Source organism: Heptranchias perlo, chromosome 13 (genome assembly GCF_035084215.1).
Source record: "Heptranchias perlo isolate sHepPer1 chromosome 13, sHepPer1.hap1, whole genome shotgun sequence".
Classification (NCBI taxonomy): Eukaryota; Metazoa; Chordata; class Chondrichthyes; order Hexanchiformes; family Hexanchidae; genus Heptranchias; species Heptranchias perlo.
This window is the reverse complement of record NC_090337.1, coordinates 1,979,702-2,003,900: the sequence shown is the minus strand read 5'-3', so window position 1 is coordinate 2,003,900 and position 24,199 is coordinate 1,979,702. Positions and strand designations below refer to the sequence as shown.

Sequence of the window (24,199 nt, the reverse complement as noted above, 5' to 3'; positions counted from 1 at the left end):
TAAGGGGAGAGGGAGGTAACGAGGGAGGGAGGTAACGAGGGAGGGAGGTAACGAGGGAGGGAGGAAAGGGGGGAGGAGGTAATGAGGGAGGGAGGTAACGAGGGAGGGAGGTAAGGGGGGAGGGAGGTAACGAGGGAGGGAGGTAAGGGGGGAGGGAGGTAACGAGGGAGGGAGGTAACGAGGGAGGGAGGTAAGGGGGGAGGGAAGTAACGAGGGATGGAGGTAAGGGGGAGGGAGGTAACAAGGGAGGGAGGTAAGGGGGGAGGGAGGTAACGGGGGAGGGAGGTAAAGGGGGAGGGAGGTAAAGGGGGAGGGAGGTAACGAGGGAGGGAGGTAAAGGGGGAGGGAGGTAAAGGGGGAGGGAGGTAAAGGGGGACAGAGGTAACGAGGGAGGGAGGTAAAGGGGGAGGGAGGTAAAGGGGGAGGGATGTAAACGGGGAGGGAGGTAAAGGGGGACGGAGGTAACGAGGGAGGGAGGTAATGAGGGCGGGAGGTAACGAGGGAGGGAGGAAAGGGGGGAGGGAGGTAATGAGGGAGGGAGGTAACGAGGGAGGGAGGTAACGAAGGAGGGAGGTAAGGGGGAGGGAGGTAACGAGGGAGGGAGGTAAGGGGGGAGGGATGTAACGAGGGAGGGAGGGAAGGGGGGAGGGAGGTAAAGAGGGAGGGAGGTAAGGGGGGAGGGAGGTAACGGGTGAAGGAGGTAACGGAGGAGGGATGTAACGAAGGAGGGAGGTAACGAGGGAGGGAGGTAACGGGGGATGGAGGTAAAGGGGGAGTGAGGTAACGAGGGAGGGAGGTAACGGGGGAGGGAGGTAACGGGGGAGGGAGGTAAAGGGGGAGGGAGGTAAAGGGGGAGGGAGGTAACGGGGGAGGGAGGTAATGAGGGAGGGAGGTAAGGGGGGAGGGAGGTAACGGGTGAAGGAGGTAACGAGGGAGGGAGGTAACGGGGGAGGGAGGTAAAGGGGGAGTGAGGTAAAGGGGGAGGGAGGTAACGAGGGAGGGAGGTAACGAGGGAGGGAGGTAACGGGGGAGGGAGGTAACGGGGGAGGGAGGTAAAGGGGGAGGGAGGTAACGAGGGAGGGAGGTAACGAGGGAGGGAGGTAAAGGGGGAGGTAGGTAAAGGGGGAGGGAGGTAAAGGGGGACGGAGGTAACGAGGGAGGGAGGTAAAGGGGGAGGTAGGTAAAGGGGGAGGGAGGTAAAGGGGGAGGGAGGTAACGGGGGAGGGAGGTAATGAGGGAGGGAGGTAAGGGGGGAGGGAGGTAACGGGTGAAGGAGGTAACGAGGGAGGGAGGTAACGGGGGAGGGAGGTAAAGGGGGAGTGAGGTAAAGGGGGAGGGAGGTAACGAGGGAGGGAGGTAACGAGGGAGGGAGGTAACGGGGGAGGGAGGTAACGGGGGAGGGAGGTAAAGGGGGAGGGAGGTAACGAGGGAGGGAGGTAACGAGGGAGGGAGGGTAACGGGGGAGGTAGGTAAAGGGGGAGGGAGGTAAAGGGGGACGGAGGTAACGAGGGAGGGAGGTAAAGGGGGAGGGAGGTAAAGGGGGAGGGATGTAAACGGGGAGGCAGGTAACGGGGGAGGGAGGTAATGAGGGCGGGAGGTAACGAGGGAGGGAGGAAAGGGGGGAGGGAGGTAATGAGGGAGGGAGGTAACGAGGGAGGGAGGTAAGGGGGAGGGAGGTAACGAGGGAGGGAGGTAAGGGGGGAGGGAGGTAACGAGGGAGGGAGGTAACGAGGGAGGGAGGTAAGGGGGGAGGGAAGTAACGAGGGATGGAGGTAAGGGGGAGGGAGGTAACAAGGGAGGGAGGTAAGGGGGGAGGGAGGTAACGGGGGAGGGAGGTAAAGGGGGAGGGAGGTAAAGGGGGAGGGAGGTAACGAGGGAGGGAGGTAAAGGGGGAGGGAGGTAAAGGGGGAGGGAGGTAAAGGGGGACGGAGGTAACGAGGGAGGGAGGTAAAGGGGGAGGGAGGTAAAGGGGGAGGGATGTAAACGGGGAGGGAGGTAAAGGGGGACGGAGGTAACGAGGGAGCGAGGTAAAGGGGGAGGGAGGTAAAGGGGGAGGGAGGTAAAGGGGGAGGGAGGTAACGGGGGTGGGAGGTAATGAGGGCGGGAGGTAACGAGGGAGGGAGGAAAGGGGGGAGGGAGGTAAGGAGGGAGGGAGGTAACGAGGGAGGGAGGTAAGGGGGGAGGGAGGTAACGAGGGAGGGAGGTAAAGGGGGAGGGAGGTAACGAGGGAGGGAGGTAACGAGGGAGGGAGGTAAGGGGAGAGGGAGGTAACGAGGAAGGGAGGTAACGAGGGAGGGAGGTAAGGGGGGAGGGAGGTAACGAGGGAGGGAGGTAAAGGGGGAGGGAGGTAAAGGGGGAGGGATGTAAACGGGGAGGCAGGTAACGGGGGAGGGAGGTAAAGGGGGAGTGAGGTAAAGGGGGAGGGAGGTAACGAGGGAGGGAGGTAACGAGGGAGGGAGGTAACGGGGGAGGGAGGTAACGGGGGAGGGAGGTAAAGGGGGAGGGAGGTAACGAGGGAGGGAGGTAACGAGGGAGGGAGGTAACGGGGGATGGAGGTAAAGGGGGAGGGAGGTAAAGGGGGAGGGAGGTAAAGGGGGACGGAGGTAACGAGGGAGGGAGGTAAAGGGGGAGGGAGGTAAAGGGGGAGGGATGTAACGGGGAGGCAGGTAACGGGGGAGGGAGGTAATGAGGGCGGGAGGTAACGAGGGAGGGAGGAAAGGGGGGAGGGAGGTAATGAGGGAGGGAGGTAACGAGGGAGGGAGGTAAGGGGGAGGGAGGTAACGAGGGAGGGAGGTAAGGGGGGAGGGAGGTAACGAGGGAGGGAGGTAACGAGGGAGGGAGGTAAGGGGGGAGGGAAGTAACGAGGGATGGAGGTAAGGGGGAGGGAGGTAACAAGGGAGGGAGGTAAGGGGGGAGGGAGGTAACGGGGGAGGGAGGTAAAGGGGGAGGGAGGTAAAGGGGGAGGGAGGTAACGAGGGAGGGAGGTAAAGGGGGAGGGAGGTAAAGGGGGAGGGAGGTAAAGGGGGACGGAGGTAACGAGGGAGGGAGGTAAAGGGGGAGGGAGGTAAAGGGGGAGGGATGTAAACGGGGAGGGAGGTAAAGGGGGACGGAGGTAAAGGGGGAGGGAGGTAAAGGGGGAGGGAGGTAACGGGGGTGGGAGGTAATGAGGGCGGGAGGTAACGAGGGAGGGAGGAAAGGGGGGAGGGAGGTAAGGAGGGAGGGAGGTAACGAGGGAGGGAGGTAAGGGGGGAGGGAGGTAACGAGGGAGGGAGGTAAAGGGGGAGGGAGGTAACGAGGGAGGGAGGTAACGAGGGAGGGAGGTAAGGGGAGAGGGAGGTAACGAGGGAGGGAGGTAACGAGGGAGGGAGGTAAGGGGGGAGGGAGGTAACGAGGGAGGGAGGTAAAGGGGGAGGGAGGTAAAGGGGGAGGGATGTAAACGGGGAGGCAGGTAACGGGGGAGGGAGGTAATGAGGGCGGGAGGTAACGAGGGAGGGAGGAAAGGGGGGAGGGAGGTAATGAGGGAGGGAGGTAACGAGGGAGGGAGGTAAGGGGGGAGGGAGGTAACGAGGGAGGGAGGTAAGGGGGGAGGGAGGTAACGAGGGAGGGAGGTAACGAGGGAGGGAGGTAAGGGGGGAGGGAAGTAACGAGGGATGGAGGTAAGGGGGAGGGAGGTAACAAGGGAGGGAGGTAAGGGGGGGAGGGAGGTAACGGGGGAGGGAGGTAAAGGGGGAGGGAGGTAAAGGGGGAGGGAGGTAACGAGGGAGGGAGGTAAAGGGGGAGGGAGGTAAAGGGGGAGGGAGGTAAAGGGGGACAGAGGTAACGAGGGAGGGAGGTAAAGGGGGAGGGAGGTAAAGGGGGAGGGATGTAAACGGGGAGGGAGGTAAAGGGGGACGGAGGTAACGAGGGAGGGAGGTAATGAGGGCGGGAGGTAACGAGGGAGGGAGGAAAGGGGGGAGGGAGGTAATGAGGGAGGGAGGTAACGAGGGAGGGAGGTAACGAAGGAGGGAGGTAAGGGGGAGGGAGGTAACGAGGGAGGGAGGTAAGGGGGGAGGGATGTAACGAGGGAGGGAGGGAAGGGGGGAGGGAGGTAAAGAGGGAGGGAGGTAAGGGGGGAGGGAGGTAACGGGTGAAGGAGGTAACGGAGGAGGGATGTAACGAAGGAGGGAGGTAACGAGGGAGGGAGGTAACGGGGGATGGAGGTAAAGGGGGAGTGAGGTAACGAGGGAGGGAGGTAACGGGGGAGGGAGGTAACGGGGGAGGGAGGTAAAGGGGGAGGGAGGTAAAGGGGGAGGGAGGTAACGGGGGAGGGAGGTAATGAGGGAGGGAGGTAAGGGGGGAGGGAGGTAACGGGTGAAGGAGGTAACGAGGGAGGGAGGTAACGGGGGAGGGAGGTAAAGGGGGAGTGAGGTAAAGGGGGAGGGAGGTAACGAGGGAGGGAGGTAACGAGGGAGGGAGGTAACGGGGGAGGGAGGTAACGGGGGAGGGAGGTAAAGGGGGAGGGAGGTAACGAGGGAGGGAGGTAACGAGGGAGGGAGGTAAAGGGGGAGGGAGGTAAAGGGGGAGGGAGGTAAAGGGGGACGGAGGTAACGAGGGAGGGAGGTAAAGGGGGAGGTAGGTAAAGGGGGAGGGAGGTAAAGGGGGAGGGAGGTAACGGGGGAGGGAGGTAATGAGGGAGGGAGGTAAGGGGGGAGGGAGGTAACGGGTGAAGGAGGTAACGAGGGAGGGAGGTAACGGGGGAGGGAGGTAAAGGGGGAGTGAGGTAAAGGGGGAGGGAGGTAACGAGGGAGGGAGGTAACGAGGGAGGGAGGTAACGGGGGAGGGAGGTAACGGGGGAGGGAGGTAAAGGGGGAGGGAGGTAACGAGGGAGGGAGGTAACGAGGGAGGGAGGTAACGGGGGATGGAGGTAAAGGGGGAGGGAGGTAAAGGGGGAGGGAGGTAAAGGGGGACGGAGGTAACGAGGGAGGGAGGTAAAGGGGGAGGGAGGTAAAGGGGGAGGGATGTAAACGGGGAGGCAGGTAACGGGGGAGGGAGGTAATGAGGGCGGGAGGTAACGAGGGAGGGAGGAAAGGGGGGAGGGAGGTAATGAGGGAGGGAGGTAACGAGGGAGGGAGGTAAGGGGGAGGGAGGTAACGAGGGAGGGAGGTAAGGGGGGAGGGAGGTAACGAGGGAGGGAGGTAACGAGGGAGGGAGGTAAGGGGGGAGGGAAGTAACGAGGGATGGAGGTAAGGGGGAGGGAGGTAACAAGGGAGGGAGGTAAGGGGGGAGGGAGGTAACGGGGGAGGGAGGTAAAGGGGGAGGGAGGTAAAGGGGGAGGGAGGTAACGAGGGAGGGAGGTAAAGGGGGAGGGAGGTAAAGGGGGAGGGAGGTAAAGGGGGACGGAGGTAACGAGGGAGGGAGGTAAAGGGGGAGGGAGGTAAAGGGGGAGGGATGTAAACGGGGAGGGAGGTAAAGGGGGACGGAGGTAACGAGGGAGCGAGGTAAAGGGGGAGGGAGGTAAAGGGGGAGGGAGGTAAAGGGGGAGGGAGGTAACGGGGGTGGGAGGTAATGAGGGCGGGAGGTAACGAGGGAGGGAGGAAAGGGGGGAGGGAGGTAAGGAGGGAGGGAGGTAACGAGGGAGGGAGGTAAGGGGGGAGGGAGGTAACGAGGGAGGGAGGTAAAGGGGGAGGGAGGTAACGAGGGAGGGAGGTAACGAGGGAGGGAGGTAAGGGGAGAGGGAGGTAACGAGGAAGGGAGGTAACGAGGGAGGGAGGTAAGGGGGGAGGGAGGTAACGAGGGAGGGAGGTAAAGGGGGAGGGAGGTAAAGGGGGAGGGATGTAAACGGGGAGGCAGGTAACGGGGGAGGGAGGTAATGAGGGAGGGAGGTAAAGGGGGAGGGAGGTAACAAGGGAGGGAGGTAAGGGGGGAGGGAGGTAACGGGGGAGGGAGGTAAAGGGGGAGGGAGGTAAAGGGGGAGGGAGGTAACGAGGGAGGGAGGTAAAGGGGGAGGGAGGTAAAGGGGGAGGGAGGTAAAGGGGGACAGAGGTAACGAGGGAGGGAGGTAAAGGGGGAGGGAGGTAAAGGGGGAGGGATGTAAACGGGGAGGGAGGTAAAGGGGGACGGAGGTAACGAGGGAGCGAGGTAAAGGGGGAGGGAGGTAAAGGGGGAGGGAGGTAAAGGGGGAGGGAGGTAACGGGGGTGGGAGGTAATGAGGGCGGGAGGTAACGAGGGAGGGAGGAAAGGGGGGAGGGAGGTAAGGAGGGAGGGAGGTAACGAGGGAGGGAGGTAAAGCGGGAGGGAGGTAACGAGGGAGGGAGGAAACGAGGGAGGGAGGTAAGGGGGGAGGGAGGTAACGAGGGAGGGAGGTAACGAGGGAGGGAGGTAAGGGGGGAGGGAAGTAACGAGGGAGGGAGGTAAGGGGGAGGGAGGTAACAAGGGAGGGAGGTAAGGGGGGAGGGAGGTAACCAGGGAGTGAGGTAAGGGGGGAGGGAGGTAACGGGGAGGGAGGTAAGGGGAGTGGGAGGTAACGAGGGAGGGAGTTAACGAGGGAGGGAGGTAACGAGGGAGGGAGGTAATGGGGGAGGGAGGTAACGGTGGAGGGAGGTAAGGGGGGAGGGAGGTAACGAGGGAGGGAGGTAAGTGGGGAGGGAGGTAAGGGGGGGAGGGAGGTAACGAGGGAGGGAGGGTAACGGGGGGAGGGAGGTAAGGGGGGAGGGAGGTAACCGGGGAGGGATGTAACGAAGGTGGGAGGTAAAGGGGGAGGGAGGTAACGGGGGAGGGAGGTAAGGGGGGAGGGAGGTAACGAGGGAGGGAGGTAACGAAGGAGGGAGGTAAAGGGGGAGGGAGGTAAAGGGGGAGGGAGGTAATGGGGGAGGGAGGTAAGGGGGAGGGAGGTAAGGGGGGAGGGAGGTAACGGGGGATGGAGGTAAAGGGGGAGGGAGGTAAAGGGGGACGGAGGTAACGAGGGAGGGAGGTAAAGGGGGAGGGAGGTAAAGGGGGAGGGATGTAAACGGGGAGGCAGGTAACGGGGGAGGGAGGTAATGAGGGAGGGAGGAAAGGGGGGAGGGAGGTAATGAGGGAGGGAGGTAAAGGGGGAGTGAGGTAACGAGGGAGGGAGGTAATGAGGGCGGGAGGTAACGAGGGAGGGAGGAAAGGGGGGAGGGAGGTAATGAGGGAGGGAGGTAACGAGGGAGGGAGGTAAGGGGGGAGGGAGGTAACGAGGGAGGGAGGTAAGGGGGGAGGGAGGTAACGAGGGAGGGAGGTAACGAGGGAGGGAGGTAAGGGGGGAGGGAAGTAACGAGGGAGGGAGGTAAGGGGGAGGGAGGTAACAAGGGAGGGAGGTAAGGGGGGAGGGAGGTAACGGGGGAGGGAGGTAAAGGGGGAGGGAGGTAAAGGGGGAGGGAGGTAAAGGGGGACGGAGGTAAAGGGGGGAGGGAGGTAACGGGTGAAGGAGGTAACGAGGGAGGGAGGTAACGGGGGAGGGAGGTAAAGGGGGAGTGAGGTAAAGGGGGAGGGAGGTAACGAGGGAGGGAGGTAACGAGGGAGGGAGGTAACGGGGGAGGGAGGTAACGGGGGAGGGAGGTAAAGGGGGAGGGAGGTAACGAGGGAGGGAGGTAAAGGGGGAGGGAGGTAAAGGGGGAGGGAGGTAAAGGGGGACGGAGGTAACGAGGGAGGGAGCTAAAGGGGGAGGGAGGTAAAGGGGGAGGGATGGAAACGGGGAGGGAGGTAACGGGGGAGGGAGGTAATGAGGGCGGGAGGTAACGAGGGAGGGAGGAAAGGGGGGAGGGAGGTAATGAGGGAGGGAGGTAACGAGGGAGGGAGGTTAGGGGGTAGGGAGGTAACGAGGGAGGGAGGTAAGGGGGGAGGGAGGTAACGAGGGAGGGAGGTAACGAGGGAGGGAGGTAAGGGGGGAGGGAAGTAACGAGGGAGGGAGGTAAGGGGGAGGGAGGTAACAAGGGAGGGAGGTAAGGGGGGAGTGAGGTAACCAGGGTGGGAGGTAAGGGGGGTGGGAGGTAACGAGGGAGGGAGTTAACGAGGGAGGGAGGTAACGAGGGAGGGAGGTAAGGGGGGAGGGAGGTAACGGTGGAGGGAGGTAAGGGGGGAGGGAGGTAACGAGGGAGGGAGGTAAGTGGGGAGGGAGGTAAGGGGGGAGGGAGTTAACGAGGGAGGGAGGTAACGGGGGAGGGAGGTAAGGGGGGAGGGAGGTAACCGGGGAGGGAGGTAACGAAGGAGGGAGGTAAAGGGGGAGGGAGGTAACGAGGGAGGGAGGTAACGAGGGAGGGAGGTAACGGGGGAGGGAGGTAACGAGGGAGGGAGGTAAGGGGGGAGGGAGGTAATGAGGGAGGGAGGTAACGAGGGAGGGAGGTAACGAAGGAGGGAGGTAAGGGGGAGGGAGGTAACGAAGGAGGGAGGTAAGGGGGAGGGAGGTAACAAGGGAGGGAGGTAAGGGGGGAGGGATGTAACGAGGGAGGGAGGGAAGGGGGGAGGGAGGTAACGAGGGAGGGAGGTAAGGGGGGAGGGAGGTAACGGGTGAAGGAGGTAACGGGGGAGGGAGGTAACGAAGGAGGGAGGTAACGAGGGAGGGAGGTAACGGGGGATGGAGGTAAAGGGGGAGTGAGGTAACGAGGGAGGGAGGTAACGAGGGAGGGAGGTAACGGGGGAGGGAGGTAACGGGGGAGGGAGGTAAAGGTGGAGGGAGGTAACGAGGGAGGGAGGTAACGAGGGAGGGAGGTAACGGGGGAGGGAGGTAAAGGGGGAGGGAGGTAAAGGGGAGGGAGGTAAAGGGGGACGGAGGTAACGAGGGAGGGAGGTAAAGGGGGAGGGAGGTAAAGGGGGAGGGAGGTAATGAGGGCGGGAGGTAACGAGGGAGGGAGGAAAGGGGGGAGGGAGGTAATGAGGGAGGGAGGTAACGAGGGAGGGAGGTAAGGGGGGAGGGAGGTAACGAGGGAGTGAGGTAAGGGGGGAGGGAGGTAACGAGGGAGGGAGGTAACGAAGGAGGGAGGTAAGGGGGAGGGAGGTAACGAAGGAGGGAGGTAAGGGGGAGGGAGGTAACGAGGGAGGGAGGTAAGGGGGGAGGGATGTAACGAGGGAGGGAGGGAAGGGGGGAGGGAGGTAACGAGGGAGGGAGGTAAGGGGGGGAGGGAGGTAACGGGTGAAGGAGGTAACGAGGGAGGGAGGTAACGGGGGAGGGAGGTAAAGGGGGAGTGAGGTAAAGGGGGAGGGAGGTAACGAGGGAGGGAGGTAACGAGGGAGGGAGGTAACGGGGGAGGGAGGTAACGGGGGAGGGAGGTAAAGGGGGAGGGAGGTAAAGGGGGAGGGAGGTAACGAGGGAGGGAGGTAACGAGGGAGGGAGGTAACGGGGGATGGAGGTAAAGGGGGAGGGAGGTAAAGGGGGAGGGAGGTAAAGGGGGACGGAGGTAACGAGGGAGGGAGGTAAAGGGGGAGGGAGGTAAAGGGGGAGGGATGTAAACGGGGAGGCAGGTAACGGGGGAGGGAGGTAATGAGGGCGGGAGGTAACGAGGGAGGGAGGAAAGGGGGGAGGGAGGTAATGAGGGAGGGAGGTAACGAGGGAGGGAGGTAAGGGGGGAGGGAGGTAACGAGGGAGGGAGGTAAGGGGGGAGGGAGGTAACGAGGGAGGGAGGTAACGAGGGAGGGAGGTAAGGGGGGAGGGAAGTAACGAGGGAGGGAGGTAAGGGGGAGGGAGGTAACAAGGGAGGGAGGTAAGGGGGGAGGGAGGTAACGGGGGAGGGAGGTAAAGGGGGAGGGAGGTAAAGGGGGAGGGAGGTAAAGGGGGAGGGAGGTAAAGGGGGGACGGAGGTAACGAGGGAGGGAGGTAAAGGGGGAGGGAGGTAAAGGGGGAGGGATGTAAACGGGGAGGGAGGTAAAGGGGGACGGAGGTAACGAGGGAGGGAGGTAAAGGGGGAGGGAGGTAAAGGGGGAGGGAGGTAACGGGGTTGGGAGGTAATGAGGGCGGGAGGTAACGAGGGAGGGAGGAAAGGGGGGAGGGAGGTAAGGAGGGAGGGAGGTAACGAGGGAGGGAGGTAAGGGGGGAGGGAGGTAACGAGGGAGGGAGGTAAAGGGGGAGGGAGGTAACGAGGGAGGGAGGTAACGAGGGAGGGAGGTAAGGGGGGAGGGAGGTAACGAGGGAGGGAGGTAACGAGGGAGGGAGGTAAGGGGGGAGGGAAGTAATGAGGGAGGGAGGTAAGGGGGAGGGAGGTAACAAGGGAGGGAGGTAAGGGGGGAGGGAGGTAACCAGGGAGGGAGGTAAGGGGGGAGGGAGGTAACGGGGAGGGAGGTAAGGGGGGTGGGAGGTAACGAGGGAGGGAGTTAACGAGGGAGGGAGGTAACGAGGGAGGGAGGTAAGGGGGGAGGGAGGTAACGGTGGAGGGAGGTAAGGGGGGAGGGAGGTAACGAGGGAGGGAGGTAAGTGGGGAGGGAGGTAAGGGGGGAGGGAGGTAACGAGGGAGGGAGGTAACGGGGGAGGGAGGTAAGGGGGGAGGGAGGTAACCGGGGAGGGAGGTAACGAAGGAGGGAGGTAAAGGGGGAGGGAGGTAACGGGGGAGGGAGGTAACGGGGGAGGGAGGAAAGGGGGGAGGGAGGTAACGAGGGAGGGAGGTAACGAAGGAGGGAGGTAAAGGGGGAGGGAGGTAAAGGGGGAGGGAGGTAATGGGGGAGGGAGGTAAGGGGGAGGGAGGTAAGGGGGGAGGGATGTAAAGGGGGAGGGAGGTAAAGGGGGAGGGAGGTAACGAGGGAGGGAGGTAACGAGGGAGGGAGGTAAGGGGGAGGGAGGTAAAGGAGTTGGGAGTTAACGGGGGAGGGAGGTAAAGGGGGAGGGAGGTAACGGGGGAGGGAGGTAAAGGGGGAGGGAGGTAAAGGGGGAGGGAGGTAAAGGGGGAGGGAGGTAACGAGGGAGGGAGGTAAAGGGGGAGGGAGGTAAAGGGGGAGGGAGGTAACGAGAGAGGGAGGTAAGGGGGGAGGGAGGTAAAGGGGGAGGGAGGTAACGAGGGAGGGAGGTAAGGGGGGAGGGAGGTAAGGGGGGAGGGAAGTAACGAGGGAGGGAGGTAAGGGGGAGGGAGGTAACAAGGGAGGGAGGTAAAGGGGGAGGGAAGTAAAGGGGGAGGGAGGTAAAGGGGGAGGGAGGTAACGAGAGAGGGAGGTAAGGGGGGAGGGAGGTAAAGGGGGAGGGAGGTAACGAGGGAGGGAGGTAACGAGAGAGGGAGGTAAGGGGGGAGGGAGGTAAAGGGGGAGGGAGGTAACGAGAGAGGGAGGTAAGGGGGGAGGGAGCTAAAGGGGGAGGGTGGAAACGAGGGAGGGAGGTAACGAGAGAGGGAGGTAAAGGGGGGGAGGGAGGTAACGAGGGAGGGAGGTAAAGGGGGGAGGGAGGTAACGAGGGAGGGAGGTAAAGGGGGGAGGGAGGTAACGAGGGAGGGAGGTAAAGGGGGAGGGAGGTAAAGGGGGAGGGAGGTAACGAGAGAGGGGAGGTAAGGGGGGAGGGAGGTAAAGGGGGAAGGAGGTAACGAGAGAGGGAGGTAAGGGGAGAGGGAGGTAACGAGGGAGGGAGGTAAAGGGGGAGGGAGGTAACGAGGGAGGGAGGTAAAGGGGGAGGGAGGTAATGGGGGAGGGAGGTAAGGGGGAGGGAGGTAAGGGGGGAGGGATGTAAAGGGGGAGGGAGGTAAAGGGGGAGGGAGGTAACGAGGGAGGGAGGTAACGAGGGAGGGAGGTAACGAGGGAGGGAGGTAAGGGGGAGGGAGGTAAAGGAGTTGGGAGTTAACGGGGGAGGGAGGTAAAGGGGGAGGGAGGTAACGGGGAGGGAGGTAACGGGGGAGGGAGGTATGGGGGAAGGAGGTAAAGGGGGAGGGAGGTAACGGGGGAGGGAGGTAAAGGGGGAGGGAGGTAAAGGGGGAGGGAGGTAAAGGGGGGAGGGAGGTAACGAGGGAGGGAGGTAAAGGGGGAGGGAGGTAAAGGGGGAGGGAGGTAACGAGAGAGGGAGGTAAGGGGGGAGGGAGGTAAAGGGGGAGGGAGGTAACGAGGGAGGGAGGTAAGGGGGGAGGGAGGTAAGGGGGGAGGGAAGTAACGAGGGAGGGAGGTAAGGGGGAGGGAGGTAACAAGGGAGGGAGGTAAAGGGGGAGGGAGGTAAAGGGGGAGGGAGGTAAAGGGGGAGGGAGGTAACGAGAGAGGGAGGTAAGGGGGGAGGGAGGTAAAGGGGGAGGGAGGTAAAGGGGGAGGGAGGTAACGAGAGAGGGAGGTAAGGGGGGAGGGAGGTAAAGGGGGAGGGAGGTAACGAGAGAGGGAGGTAAGGGGGGAGGGAGGTAAAGGGGGAGGGAGGTAAAGGGGGAGGGAGGTAACGGGGGAGGGAGGTAAAGGGGGAGGGAGGTAAAGGGGGAGGGAGGTAAAGGGGGAGGGTGGTAACGAGGGAGGGAGGTAACGAGAGAGGGAGGTAAAGGGGGAGGGAGGTAAGAGGTAACGAGGGAGGGAGGTAAAGGGGGAGGGAGGTAAAGGGGGAGGGAGGTAACGAGAGAGGGAGGTAAGGGGGGAGGGAGGTAAAGGGTGAAGGAGGTAACGAGGGAGGGAGGTAAAGGGGGGAGGGAGGTAACGAGGGAGGGAGGTAAAGGGGGAGGGAGGTAAAGGGGGAGGGAGGTAACGAGAGAGGGAGGTAAGGGGGGAGGGAGGTAACGAGGGAGGGAGGTAAAGGGGGAGGGAGGTAACGGGGGAGGGAGGTAACGAGGGAGGGAGGTAAAGGGGGAGGGGGGTAAGGGGGGAGGGAGGTAAAGGGGGAGGGGGGTAAGGGGGGAGGGTGGTAAAGGGGGAGGGAGGTAAAGGGGGAGGGGGGTAATGGGGGAGGGAGGTAAAGGGGGAGGGGGTAAGGGGGGAGGGAGGTAAAGGGGGAGGGGGGTAAGGGGGGAGGGAGGTAACGAGGGAGGGAGGTAAAGGGGGAGGGAGGTAACGAGGGAGGGAGGTAAAGGGGGAGGGAGGTAAAGGGGGAGGGAGGTAAAGGGGGAGGGAGGTAAGGGGGGAGGGAGGTAACGAGAGAGGGAGGTAAGGGGGGAGGGAGGTAAAGGGGGAGGGAGGTAACGAGGGAGGGAGGTAAAGGGGGAGGGAGGTAACGAGAGAGGGAGGTAAGGGGGGAGGGAGGTAAAGGGGGAGGGAGGTAACGAGGGAGGGAGGTAACGAGGGAGGGAGGTAAAGGGGGAGGGAGGTAACGGGGGAGGGAGGTAACGAGGGAGGGAGGTAAGGGGGGAGGGAGGTAAAGGGGGAGGGAGGTAACGGGGGAGGGAGGTAAGGGGGGAGGGAGGTAACGGGGGAGGGACGTAACGAGGGAGGGAGGTAACGGGGGAGGGAGGTAAAGGGGAGGGAGGTAACGGGGGAGGGAGGTAACCGGGGAGGGAGGTAACGAGGGAGGGAGGTTACGAGGGAGGGAGGTAAAGGGGAGGGAGGTAACGGGGGAGGGAGGTAACGGGGGATCTTTTTCACCCAAAGGGGAACCGAGTTGTGGAATAAAAGTGAAAAATGAAAATGAAATCAAGGGGTAATTCGATGTTTTGGGGAGAGAGAATTCTTTGAGGGGCATGGGGGTCATGTGCAGTGGAGCAGTGTAAATATTTTGGCAGGATTGTACCAGTTCCTTCAAAAGATATTTACAATTTTGCTGTAATATCCAACTGAGGAAATCTTCCAAACGTAGGGAGAGGAGGAGAAGAGAAGAGGGGAGGGGAGAGGAGGAGAGGAGAAGAGGGGAGGGGAGAGGAGGAGAGGGGAGAGGAGAGAAGGGAGGAGAGGGGAGAGGAGGAGAGAGAAGAGGGGAGGGGAAGGGAGAAGATAGTGTAAGGAAGTAGAGTAGAGGAAAGGAAGGGAGGGAAGAGAGGAAAGGAGGTGAGGAAGGGAGGGGAGTCGAGCTGAAGAAACAGAAAAAGGCAGGAGAGGAGAGGAAATGCAGAGGTGGGGAGGAAAGTGGAGGAAAAAGAGTAGAGGAGGGATGGAAAGGGAAGGAGTGGAAGGGAAGGGAGGGAAGGGCAGGGAGTTGGGAGTGAAGGAGAGAAGGGAAGAGGGGAGGGGAGGGGAGGGTATGTGTTGGGAGAAATGAGGAGGGGAGGGTTGTGAGGGAATGAGGAGGGTGAAACGGGGAGGGGAGGGAACAGAAGGGAAGAAAGAGAGAGGAAGAGATAAAAGTGGGGAGATGCTGAGAGGAGGTCAGGGGAGGAGAAAAAATAAGCAAGTGAATGGTTTGAACTTTGCTGAATGGGGAGAATGTTTGAACTGAATTTTAGATGAATTCTACATCTTTACATTGAGTGCACTTTCAGGATTTCTGCAGGCCGAAGTCGGCCAGTTCATCGCACTCGATTGACAGCTGACCCACCCTTCAAACCTTGCCCAGAGAGGGAGCTGACCTTTCACCTCACCTTTCTCCAGCTCTAATTGTGGTCAAGAACCTCCTTCCATTTCTCCACGTTGTTTGCCTGTTACGACCTGTGTAATGCTTTGGTCCTGTCAGGTCAATCAGATCCTTCGTTCCTGGACTCAAATAAAGCCTCCGGTCTCGATGATTTCTATCCCTGCATCCTCAGGACCTGGGCCTCTCAACTGACCTGCGTCCAATGCTGTCCCTAATCGCTCTTAATCCTGTCTTCTTCCTGGGAATGTACTTTTAACCCTCCCTATCCCCAAAGAACAATGATTCCCATACTCTCTAATTCCCACCCTATAGCCCTTCCATTGGCACTCTCTAAGGAAGCTGCTGTTAACTCCCAAGTTATCCATTATAGATAATCCATTATGGGCAGAATGGCTTTAATCACGGCTGATCCACTGTGGACCTTCAGAATTCTGTTTCTGAAACATTTTGGTGAATCATCTGTCCTTGATTTGGAACCTGACGGCTCATCCTCTTTCTCCAATAACTCAGGGTTCCCTTGGATAATGTGCTCTCTCTAACTCTGCTCCAATTCACATCCATCACCTCCTCTGCTCATTACCCAACTCTATTCTCTCCTTTGCTGATCCAATTCCTTCAGATTGTACACAATCAGCGCTCAGAACAGACGCAGTTTCTTCAAAAACTAACCAGCAGGTCCCAACTCTTCCCTTACAACGTCTTCATCTATTGACTCTCTTGCCCTCACTATCTGCTCTGAACTCAAATGGAACTCCCTCGTTTCCTCCATCACTAAATCATGCTCCAAACTTCTGTTTCCTCCTTTGTATGAAACACCACTCTGCCCCTTAACTTTCTATAAAGCCCAAGTCAACTCAAAACTTGAATGGTGCCTCCATACCCAGAGTTTGATCGAGTAGCTCTCTCTCACTTTACAGGAAACATCTGTCATTTACATGGTTATCTTAGAACATAAGAACATAAGAAACAGGAGCATGGGTAGGCCATAAGGCCCCTCAAGTCTGCTCCACCATTCATAAGATCATGGCTTTGGCCTCAACCCCACTTTCCTGCCCTATCCCCATATCCATTAATTCCCTTAGTGCCCAAAAATCTATCGATCTCAGCCTTGAATATACTCAATGACTGAGCATCCACAGCCCTGTGGGGTAGAGAATTCCAAAGATTCACAACCCTCTGAGTGAAGAAATTTCTCCTCATCTCAGTCCTAAATGGCCGACCCCTTATCCTGAGACTATTCCTTCTCGTTCTGGACTCTCCAGTCATGGAAACAGCCTCTCAGCATCTACCTTGTCAAGCCCTCTCAGAATCTTATATGTGGCTACAAGAGCAGGTCAGAGGCTGGGTATTCTGTGGCGAGTGACTCACCTCCTGACTCCCCAAAACCTTTCCACCATCTACAAGGCACAGGTCAGGAGTGTGATGGAATACTCTCCACTTGCCTGAATGAGTGCAGCTCCAACAACACTCAAGAAGCTCGACACCATCCAGGACAAAGCAGCCCACTTGATTGGCACCCCATCCACCACCCTAAACATTCACTCCCTTCACCACCGGCGCACCGTGGCTGCAGTGTGTACCATCCACAGGATGCACTGCAGCAACTCGCCAAGGCTTCTTCAACAGCACCTCCCAAACCCGCGACCTCTACCACCTAGAAGGACAAGAGCAGCAGGCACATGGGAACAACACCACCTGCACGTTCCCCTCCAAGTCACACACCATCCCGACTTGGAAATATATCGCTGTTCCTTCATCGTCGCTGGGTCAAAATCCTGGAACTCCCTTCCTAACAGCACTGTGGGAGAACCTTCACCACACGGACTGCATCGGTTCAAGAAGGCGGCTCACTACCACCTTCTCAAGGGCAATTAGGGATGGGCAATAAATGCCAGCCTCGCCAGCAACGCCCACATCCCATGAACGAATATAAAAAAAAAATTTCAATGAGGTCAACTCTCATTCTTCTAAACTCCAGAGAGTATCGGCCCATTCTACTCAACTTCTCCTCATAGGACAACCCTCTCATCCCAGGAATCAATCTAGTGAACCTTTGTTGCACTGCCTCTAAGGCAAGTATATCCTTCCTTAGGTAAGGAGACCAAAACTGTACGTAGTACTCCAGGTGTGGTCTCACCAAAGCCCTGGACTAGTAATCCAGAGAACTTGAGTTCAAATCCCACAGTGACCATGAAACTGTCGTAAAAACCCAACTGGTTCAGTAGTCCCCTTTAGGGAACAAAACCTGCCTTCTTACCCTGTCTGGGCCTATATGTGACTCCAGTCCCACACCAATGTGATTGACTCTTAACTGCCCCCTGAAGTGGCCTAGCAAGCCCTGCAGTTCAGGGCAACTAGGGATGGGCAATAAATGCCGGCCTTGCCAGCAACGCCCACATACTGAAAGTGAATTTTTAAAATCTGATAAGCGACATCTCTCTCTCTCCATTGCACCTGTCTTTCTCCATAATATTATGGCAGTTGTCCCATTGAATTTTCCTTCCTTATTGCTTCCTAGTTTTAACTATGCGGTCCCACAACCTCATCCTTCTCCCTATATATCCAGTGTGTTATATTTAAGATTTACAGCAAGCAATTAGGAAGGCAAATGGCATGTAGGCCTTTATTGCAAGGGGATTGGAGCACAAAAGTAAGGAAGTCTTACTATAATTGTCAGGGCTTTGGTGAGACCTCACCTGGAGTACTGTGTACAGTTTTGGTCTCCTTTTTCTAAGGAAGGATATACTTGCCTTAGAGGCGGTGCAGCAAAGGTTCACTAGATTGCTTCCTGGAATGAGAGGGTTGTCATATGAGGAGAAGTTGAGTAGAATGGGCCTATACTCTCTGGAGTTGATCTCATTGAAACATATAAGATTCTGAGGCGGCTTGACAGGGCAGAGGCTGAGAGATTGTTTCCCCTGGCTGGAGAGTCTAGAACTAGGGGGCAAAGTCTCAGGATAAGGGGTCGGCCATTCAAGACTGAGATGAGGAGGAATTTCTTCACTCAGAGGGTTGTGAATCTTTGGAATTCTCTACCCCAGAGGGCTGTGGATGCTGAGTCTTTGAGTATATTCAAAACTGAGATCGAAAGATTTTTGGACTCTAAGGGAATCAAGGGATATGGGGATCGGGCGGGAAAGTGGAGTTGAGGTTGAAGATCAGCCATGATCTTACTGAATGGCGGAGCAGGCTCGAGAGGCCGTATGGCCTACTCCTGCTCCTATGTTCTTAACACAAAACTGCCCAACTCCCTAACCTCCCCTCCTACAGGCCTCGAGCTTGCTGTCATCGCATCAACGCTTCCTGATTTTTTGTTTCTGTTTGTCCTTCCTGATTTTCTCTTTTACTCTTTTCAGCCTCGCACACCTCCTCACCGTGGCCCTCGCACACCTCCTCACCGTGGCCCTCGCACACCTCCTCACCGTGGCCCTCGCACACCTCCTCACCGTGGCCCTCGCACACCTCCTCACCGTGGCCCTTGGCCCTGTTTTTCTCACTTTAAATAATAATACACTTACAGGTCACTGAATTGACTTGAAATGTCTGCACAGGGCAAGCTGCACCGTCAATCTCACTTGTGGTTTAACACTGTACTTTTAAAAGAAAGAACTTGCATTTATTTAGCGTCTTTCAAAATCTCAACACAATCAAAAAGCTCTACAGCCAATTAAGTATTTTTGAAGTGTAGTCTCTGTTGTAATGTAGGAAACGCAGCAGCCAATTTGCAAACAGCAAGGTCCCACATCCTCACCGTGGCCCTCGCACACCTCCTCACTGTGGCCAGATAATCGGTTTTAGTGTAATTGGTAGAGGGATAAATATTGGCCCAGGACACTGGGGAGAACTCCCCTGCTCTTCTTCGAATCGTGCCATGGGATTTTTTCCGTCCACCTGAGAGGTCAGATGGGGCCTTGGTTTAACGTCTCATCCTAAATACGGCACCTCCGACAGTGCGGCACTCCCTCAATACTGAACTCGAGTGTCGGCCTAGATATTTTGCTCAAGTCTCTGGAGTGGGGCTTGAACCCACAACCTTCTGACTCAGAGGTGAGAGTTCTGCCCACGGCTAAACTCTATAGTTGGACTGACCTGTACCTGTCAAGTGCTGGGTATAAACTAGCCCATTTCCTGTTCCTTTTCAGGCGTTTCTAAATCACACATAAAACAATTGGTACTGACAAATTTATTAATAGTAAAAAAAATAGAGATTGCTTTACAGTCTGGGCTGTCAGTCGGATTGATAACCGGAACCATCCTGCCCCAAACCTCATGCATTTCAACAGCTTATACCTGGCTCCTCTGGACTGCATCATTCCTGATTTACAATGTCCTGAATTTGCTTTGGAGAATGGGGCAGGAGTCAGACCAATCTCGAGCTCCCTTCACATCACACCGCTAACAAGGCACAAAACAGTGTCTCCCATAAAATCACAAAGCGATATTGATAGATTAGGTGAATGGGCAAAATTGTGGCAAATGGAATTCAATGTAGACAAATGTGAGGTCATCCACTTTGGATCAAAAAAGGATAGAACAGGGTACTTTCTAAATGGTAAAAAGTTAAAAACAGTGGATGCCCAAAGGGACTTAGGGGGTTCAGGTACATAGATCATTGAAGTGTCATGAACAGGTGCAGAAAATAATCAAGAAGGCAAATGGAATACTGGCCTTTATATCTGGAGGACTAGAGTACAAGGGGGCAGATGTTATGCTGCAGCTATACAAAACCCTGGTTAGACCCCACCTGGAGTACTGTGAGCAGTTCTGGGCACCGCACCTTCGGAAGGACATATTGGCCTTGGAGGGAGTGCAGCGTAGGTTTACTAGAATGATACCCGAACTTCAAGGGTTAAGTTACGAGGAGAGATTACACAAATTGGGGTTGTATTCTCTGGAGTTTAGAAGGTTAAGGGGTGATCTGATCGAAGTTTATAAGATATTAAGGGGAACGGATAGGGTGGATAGAGAGAAACTATTTCCGCTGGTTGGGGATTTTAGGAGTAGGGGGCACAGTCTAAAAATTAGAGCCAGACCTTTCAGGAGCGAGATTAGAAAACATTTCTACACACAAAGGGTGGTAGAAGTTTGGAACTCTCTTCCGCAAACAGCAATTGATACTAGCTCAATTGCTAAATTTAAACGTGAGATAGATAGCTTTTTGGCAACCAAAGGTATTAAGGGATATGGGCCAAAGGCAGGTATATGGGGTTAGGTCACAGATCAGCCATGATCTTGTCAAATGGCGGAGCAGGCACGAGGGGCTGAATGGCCTACTCCTGTTCCTATGTTCCATCCTCTCCTGTGTGACTCTGACTTCTCACCTACGCTACACAGAAAGATTGTTAATCTCGTGCCAATATAGAAAGAGGTGCTTGTGATGATGTCTTATTTGGACCTGGAGTGAGGCAGCCCAGAATCACTGCTCTTGGGAACTTGACGTCGGAAAGACACTCAGAGGATTGTGAATCTTTGGAATTCTCTTCCCCCGAGGGCTGTGGATGCTCAGTCATTGAATATATTCAAGGCTGAGATCGATAGATTTTTAGACTCTAGGGGAATCAAGAGATATGGGGATCGGGCGGGAAAGTGGAGTTGAGGTCAAAGATCAGCCATGATCTCACTGAATGGTGGAGCAGGCTCGAGGGGCCGTATGGCCTGCTCCTGCTCCTATTTTTTACGTTCTTATAAACAGAGCTGTTAACATTTGGGTCCAAGGCTAGCTGGCAGCTATAAGAACAGAGAGGTATAATACAGGTATCAGCCAAAGATTCTGAGCTGGTAGTGAACTCGTGATTATCAATCGAATTATCTGCCTTCAACTGACTCGAGTTGTAAACCTCCCTCACTCGCCAATTTCCATCACCGACTGCACATCTGCACATTGTCCAAGAATCTCACCAGATACAAACAAGCACTGGTCACTTTGAGTTGGTTTAAAACGGAGGCATGAAAAGTTAGAGGCCATTTCTAAAACTGTCAAACTGCAGCAAGTATGTGAATAAGTAGGTACCCCATTATATTAGTGCAGCTGGAGGAACTCATTAAACCCCCGAATGGATTTTATTCATCTGTAAGATTTACTGTGAGCTGAACAGGCTCTGTGGACTTTGCAACTCACAAGGTTCTCCAAAGGGTAATGAGAAGGAGATCCCTCATCGAGTGATGGCAAGTATTTGATCCATTATTCAGATAGAAACACCTCAGGTTAATAAAATATTATTCAAATATAGATCATAGTCTACTTGAAATACAATCGCAATAAACTGCCTCAATGTTTGAGAAAGGATTATGCCATGACGAAAGGCACAAGTCCCTGCCTCTTCCCCTACTGTAATCCTGCCCTGCTTGATCTTGTAATCTCAATCGACAAGATTTCCGTAAAAGACTTTGCCTAGTAATTAACTCAACATTCAAATACATCAAACTCTCGCACACTGACTGTTCACAGGGCACAGGAGGCTGGTGTCGGCCAGGAACCTTTCCACTGGTTATTTAAACACCAAGGCCACAAAATTAGGAGTAAGAAGGGAAACTAACTGAGCACCACTTTCACCCAAAGAGTAATTGAATCGTGGAATTAGTTACAGGTGAAGGAGGTTGAAGTGAGATAAGGGTCAAGAGACAATTGGATGTTTTTCTGGAGAGAGAAGGGATTGAGGGATATAGTGAGAGGGTGAGATTGAGGGATATGGGGAGAAGGTGAGGTTGAGGGATATGGGGAGAAGGTGGGTAGGTGGGGTTGAGGGATATGGGGAGAAGGTGGGAAGTTGGGGTTGAGGGATATGGGGAGAAGGTGGGTAGGTGGGATTGAGGGATATGGGGAGAAGGTGGGTAGGTGGGATTGAGGGATATGGGGAGAAGGTGAGGTTGAGGGATATGGGGAGAAGGTGGGTAGGTGGGATTGAGGGATATGGGGAGAAGGTGAGGTTGAGGGAGATAGGGAGAAGGTGGGTAGGTGGGGTCAAGGGATATGGGGAGAAGGTGGGTAGGTGGGGTCAAGGGATATGGGGAGAAGGTGGGTAGGTGGGATTGAGGGATATGGGGAGAAGGTGAGAAGGTGGGGTTGAGGGATATGGGGAGAAGGTGGGTAGGTAGGATTGAGGGATATGGGGAGAAGGTGAGAAGGTGGGGTTGAGGGATATGGGGAGAAGGTGGGTAGGTGAGATTGAGGGATATGGTGAGGTGGTGAGAAGGTGGGGTTGAGGGATATGGTGAGGTGGGTAGGTGGGGTTAATGGATATGGGGAGAAGATGGGTAGGTGGGGTTGAGGGATATGGGGAGAAGGTGGGTAGGTGGGGTCAAGGGATATGGGGAGAAGGTGGGTAGGTGGGATTGAGGGATATGGGGAGAAGGTGAGAAGGTGGGGTTGAGGGATATGGGGAGAAGGTGGGATTGAGGGATATGGGGAGAAGGTGAGAAGGTGGGGTTGAGGGATATGGGGAGAAGGTGGGTAGGTGAGATTGAGGGATATGGTGAGGTGGTGAGAAGGTGGGGTTGAGGGATATGGTGAGGTGGGTAGGTGGGGTTAATGGATATGGGGAGAAGATGGGTAGGTGGGGTTGAGGGATATGGGGAGAAGGTGGGTAGGTGGGGTCAAGGGATATGGGGAGAAGGTGGGTAGGTGGGATTGAGGGATATGGGGAGAAGGTGAGAAGGTGGGGTTGAGGGATATGGGGAGAAGGTGGGATTGAGGGATATGGGGAGAAGGTGAGATTGAGGGATATGGGGAGAAGGTGGGTAGGTGAGATTGAGGGATATGGTGAGGTGGTGAGAAGGTGGGGTTGAGGGATATGGTGAGGTGGGTAGGTGGGGTTAATGGATATGGGGAGAAGATGGGTTGGAGCTTGGACTGCTTTGCCACAGGGAGTGATTAAGACAGAGACCATTGCATCTTTTAAGGGAAAATTTGATAAATATGTGAAGCAGAGAAAGATACAGGGCCATGGGGAGAGAGTGGAGCAGTGGGATTAGTTTGGGATTGATACAGGGCTATGGGGAGAGAGTGGGGCAGTGGGATTAGTTTGGGATTGATACAGGGCTATGTGAGAGAGCGGGGCAGTGGGATTAGTTTGGGATTGATACAGGGCTATGTGAGAGAGCCATATAGTTTGGAATTGGTCGAGCAAAGATCCGGCACAGGCATGATGGGCTGAATGGCCTCCTTCTGTGCTATGAGATTCTATGATTTCTTTTTACAGAAATCACCTAAATACAACAAATTTACCTCCTTTAAACAAACTCACCCGACACTGACATCCTTCCACTAAACGGACCGTGGGTCTGATGTGATGCACAGTGTTCCTGTTCTAAGACTCAAATATTGCCCACACCTCCTGCTTTCATAATTACACTCGACATTTAAATTGCAGCAACAGCTCGATGGAGGGAGAGAAAGGGTCATTATTTCCCTCGTCAGTGCTGAGGTGCTGTTATAATTTGAGTAACTCTGCAGTGTGAACATCTTTCAGTGTCGGTTGTTAGTGAGGCTGGTGATGGCAGATTGCTGTGTTCTTACATAAATACCCACCTTTCACTTCACATTCCTTTCAAAGAAGCGAGGAACAATTTGCGTACAAGAAATGGTGCACACATCAACTCACTACCCAGTGTTTTTCTTTAAATAAACGCCACATTTTGTCAAATGCAGCAGTGAGAACTTTTCATTACTTTTCTGATGTGTATTTTGTTGGTGGTAAATTTATTGTTCCTCCTTGCAGTGGGAACATTTACTGAATTGTTTGGGACACCAGGCTCCCAATGTTGTGCCCTTGGACTCATAGAATGATACAGCACAGAAGGAGGCCATTCGGCCCATCGTGCCTGAGCCAGCTCTTTGAAAGAGCTATCCAATCAGTCCCTGCTCTTTCCCCATAGCCCTGCAAATTCCCCTTTGAAGTATAAAGAGGATTGGAGCAGAAAATACACAAGTGACAACACCCCGGTGGGATCCACTGTTCACAGAGAACATGGTGAAAGGCCCCCATGTCATTTAATGCGCCATTGCAGTGTGTAAGCACTTGGATGCAGTGTTACAACGCTGCATTACATGCAGGACCACATGACACGTCTTCTCATGCCGCCCTGCACTGCGTTTACTGTGGGGGGGCGGGTACGGAGAGGGCATTGTAAACTGCTTACCACACGACGATGGTACGGTCGTTAATTTTATAGAATATAAAATTCTCATTCTTGTTTTCAAATCCCTCCATGGCCTCGTTCCCTCCCTATCTCTGTAACCTCCTCTAGCCTTACAACCCTCCGAGATATCTGCAATCCTCTAATTCTGGCCTCTTGCGCATCCCTGATTTTCATCGCTCCACCATTGGCGGTCATGCCTTCAGCTGCCTCGGCTCTAAACTCTAGAATTCCCTCCCTAAACCTCTCTGCCTCCCTCTCCCTTAAGGCGCTTCTTAAAACCTACGTCTTTGACCAAGTTTTTGATCACCTGTCCTAATATCTCATTCTTTGGCGCGGTGTCAGATTGTGGTAACACTAATTTTGATATGTTTGATAATCACTCCTGTGAAACGCCTTGGGATGTTTTACTTTGTTAAAGGCGCTATATAAATGCAAGTTGTTGTTGGAGTGGCTATGTTACTGGAATAATAATCCAGAAAACGTGAGTTCAAATCCCACCAGGGAAGTTTGAGAATTTGAACTCAGTTTATAAACAATCTGTAAATAAAAAGCCGGGATCAGTAAAAGTGACCATGAAGCTGTCGGATTGTCGTAAAAACCCAATTGGTTCACTAATGTCCTTAAGGGACGGAAACCTGTTGTCCTTACCCAGTTGGGGCCGAAATGAGACTCCAGTCCCCACACCAACATAGC

General features: G+C 56.0%; 1 protein-coding gene across 17 annotated transcripts in view; it reads right to left on the bottom strand.

Moving 5' to 3' along the window:
• lpp (LIM domain containing preferred translocation partner in lipoma) overlaps positions 1 to 24,199 on the bottom strand; it is a 507,683-nt gene that overhangs the window by 47,808 nt on the left and 435,676 nt on the right. The gene's annotated exons all lie outside the window — the stretch shown is intronic.